At 42.8% G+C, this 3,955-nt stretch overlaps 1 long non-coding RNA gene across 1 annotated transcript; it reads left to right on the top strand.

Annotated features, from left to right (window-relative positions):
* The first annotated feature begins 2,566 nt into the window (after positions 1 to 2,566).
* LOC143420658 (uncharacterized) lies at positions 2,567 to 3,955 on the top strand. Its single transcript, XR_013100382.1, has 3 exons — positions 2,567 to 2,729; positions 3,054 to 3,114; positions 3,189 to 3,955. It is a non-coding gene; the product is annotated as an uncharacterized LOC143420658 (long non-coding RNA).

Genomic DNA, 3,955 nt, shown 5'->3' with positions numbered 1-3,955 from the left:
CAGTGATGCTGGGTTTCTTGGGGGGGACACACAAACACAGAAAGAGGGAGAGATTTCATCTTTTGCCTGGTCAAACCTCCAGAGAGGCAGTCTAATTAAGACTCTATAAATAAGTGGATCACTTTCCTGGAGCGCACTTCTAACACGTCTCAGTCCTCTGCAGGTTTCACATTGAGGATGCATGAACGGCATCGTGTCAAATTAGAAAAAAACAACTCCAAAACTAAGGACATTGCAGTTTTCAGGTCATTAGTAGAGCCCTCAGCTGTCCGCTGGCGTGTCTGAGTTCCTGTCTCATCTCATTTGCCAGAGTTAAAAGAAGAAGTTGTCCACTCTTCTCCCACAGGTGGAAGGTGTTTCTGCGAGGGCTCGAACACAGTCCGGGTTTACTGTCTCCTGGGATCTTGTTAAGAAAGCGGAATGATGGGAAGATTGCAGAGCAGGTGTCATTTACCACCCGACCGCACGACATGTGATGTTAAAATGACAAAGTACAGCCTCTGCCTGGACGTGGTAGCTCTGAGTTCAGTTATAGTCATGTCAGAGGTCATTTAGTTCATATTTTAAAGAAGCACAAAAACATTATAATAGTTTCAAATGAAAAGTTTTTCCACAGAAATGTATTTGGAGATTTCATTTGTACACGTAGACCTCCGATCTTTGTTTCCTAATATGGAACATATTTGTGTTCTTCATTTGTCTTTGTGTTTAAATCACAATCTTCGAGATGAAATATTGTCTGTTTTACAAAGGTCTGATGGGAAATACAAGCAAAATATCAACCTGTAATACTGTGCTCCTTAGTGCTCATCAAACGAGCTGGATGAAAGGCTTATAGTTACACAATCCTTCATAACACAACGCTGTCACGTCTCAGCTTGCAGTCTGATTTCAGTGATGTGGGCAAGTGGACAGGATGTAATCTGATTACTGTCAGATCATGTACAGCTGCTTGTAACAGAAACTAGCTGTTTTGTTCAATAGGGGGCAGTGTTACCTTGAAGTTTAAAAACCTCACTGGGCTTACTGGGGAAGTCCCAGGATTATGTTATGTCTGTATTCCCTGTGCGGCAGTTAATGTCACTTAGAAAGTGGGATGTACCGGTTTGATTAGCTCTCCGTGGGAAAGCAGAGACATGTTTGTTTGTTAAACTACATTTTAACCTGTTAAACCTCCAGCATGTTTAAAAAAGCTGATACCTGGAGATTCAGCAGGATGATGCAGGAGCTCTTCAGGAGTGATGGAGAGAAGCAGGAAAGCATGTGAGTGCTAAAACAGGGCGCAAATATTTGCACTTGTTTGACAGTATATGGCACCTGTTGGTATAACAGCTCGTGTCCTGGTGTGTGTGTGTAGTGAAGTGGAAGCGATCAGGAGAAGACTTTCCAATGCTGTAAGCAACTGCAGAGAGGAGAAGGAGCTCTGCTGGAGGACGGGCCGATACCTGGAGAGAAGATAACAAAGATAAAAAAAGAGCTTGTTATATTAAACCTTAGCAGCTAAACTAGACTTAATGGCAAAGAAGGGACTTTTATATATACGCACTGTTCATGGGCTGTAGTCTCACAAACTGGAATAACGCTGTGCACGTCACTCCTCTGTGGAACATTTCAAAATAAGTTATGTCACCGCTATGATGACATCGTCGATGATTGACTGTGAATCCAGGTCACAGCAACAGGTGGAAATAAAGAGAAAACTCTGGAAGCAGGAATATGAAAAAACATTAATAAGAGAAATGGTGAGAGGCATGCACAAGTGTGTCCTTTTTTGACTTCAGCCAAAAGACATCGGGACAGACGCTGTTTCACCTTAGAGTTCAGGCCTGCTCACAACCCTGTGACCAGCTGGCCACTGTTAAACGTCGCAGATTTCATTGATGTCAAAAGCAAATCACTGGTGTTGATTTCATGTCCTGATTGGAGGCAGAGAATCAGCGGCTGAGACAGAAAAATGAACATCTGCCTGCTGAGGCGACGTCTGGGTCTCCAAGTATACTTGTTGTAACGATTTAACACCACATTTTGTCTCTAACGGCTGGAGTCATGTAAAAGCTGAAAGAATTTCCAGCTAAGTCAGAAACAGTCATGCTCTGCTCCTCTTTCAGCTGTATTATCTCAGAGGGAAAGGTCAGAAAATGAGGTCAGCTATGCAGAAACTGAAGGTAATTTTGTTTCAAATTGCTTCTTTGACCAAATAGCACATTGATAGCTGTAGCAAAGATTTTCTGTGTCCTGTACCACAAACTGGAGGAGATAGTCTTACATAGTAAGGATGAAGAAACACTGAAGGTATGAACAGCTTCATCATCTTTCGGATGTCACGTCTGCTACAAGTCTTTTTGCTGTCAGAGACGAGTTGATTGGAAAGTCAGTCAGAGACTTAAATATGAATAAAGTTTGCCACCTGCGCTCAAACGTTTCATCTTTTGTCTGCAGGATCTAAGAAAGGAGCAACGAGAGTTATAGAAGCAGCTGGATACCAGGCAGGAAAATGAACCTGTGCAAGGAACGTGATCATTTATGCTGGTTTAAAAAAGTCTCCGTTACTCAGTGACACCTTTAACCAGTAACTGACATGAACTGAAACTACTTGCAGCACGCTGCAGTCTTTGATGAGCAGATCTCAGTTTCTATATTACACTGACTTTTCTCCCATCTGTCCGTTCTTCACTTTCACAGAGCTGCACTGCGATTCCAAGAGGAGTCCAGGAGAAACACAGACTATGGTAAACATAGCACAGCGTCATTGTTTAGCATCTTTATGGAAAATGTATTTAAAAGCAGCTTCGCCGCTAGCTCTTCCTCGCCTTCCACTCTTTGGGAAGTGCTTCCTTGCGTTTGAGTGCGTCCACTTTAATGACTGTTTGCAAACAGAGGGGTTTACAGTCCTTAGTTTTGCAATAAAACTCACATTTTAACGGTAATGAATTAACATCTCATATCTGTGGGTCATGACTGGGACTATTTCATAACGAGACACTGAACATTCCTGCGCAACCATAACACGTATTGCCACAAGCTGCTGATTTTGTGCCTTTGTCTTTGCACAGATGCCACAAATAAGATACAACATCACAACATTTGGGCACAAAATGAAAAGACAGAGATGAGGTACTTAACCGCACATCACACTAAAACAGGTCCCTTGTGCTTTGCTGATTTGAGTATTGTGTGTTTGTGCTTAGTTGGTGGTGTAACTGTGTCAAGGTCGTGTGGGGAGTAAAGTTAGGAGGCTTCCTCCTCGGTGTGCTCGTTTTGGTGGCCTCTGTCTGCGCCACTCCGCCTCCAACCTGCGGGAATCCGACTGTGCAGCACACAGCGTCCATCCTGTTTGTTAACAACTAACTGGAATTCATATGAGTCTACACGCCACCTAACGCAGTAGCATTAACATCAGCCAGTAACGGGGCTCTCTCATCTGTGGCTCTCTTCGTGCAGCGCTCTGTCGTTGCTTTCAAGTTAAATAAAAGAGTAAAAAATTGGAAAACTTAGACTTTGAAGGTTTCATTTATTTATTTTGTAAAAGTATGTTGAACCTGAGCCTGTTGAGACACGCAGCACTGAGATCCTGATCAAGGAGGCTCCCCGGCTGTGTTTTCTCTGATGTTTGAATGATTTTTAAATGGCACTTTCATACTTTGAGTAATGTCTGTAATTTTGCAACAGTGCTAACCACCGTGCTGCCGTGTTCAGTTCAGTTCAGTTTTATTTTATGGCACCACATCACAAAACTGTTTCCTCCAGGCGATTTATATTGTAATGTAAAGACCCTACGATGATACGGCGAACACAGAAAACAAAAAAACCCAACAATAAGATGACCCTCGAGTGTTACTCCAAACACTGAAAACCACTGGATTCCACTTGGCGACAACAGGAAGGAAATTTATTTGATGCAAAGGATGTTGAAGATGGAGCTGCCAGGCAGGCAGAAAGAGGAAGACCACAAAGA

The sequence above is a fragment of the Maylandia zebra genome, linkage group LG10, assembly GCF_041146795.1.
Source record: "Maylandia zebra isolate NMK-2024a linkage group LG10, Mzebra_GT3a, whole genome shotgun sequence".
Lineage (NCBI taxonomy): Eukaryota > Metazoa > Chordata > Actinopteri > Cichliformes > Cichlidae > Maylandia > Maylandia zebra.
The sequence above is the reverse complement of the archived record's forward strand: the minus strand, read 5'-3'. Positions and strand labels throughout refer to the sequence as shown.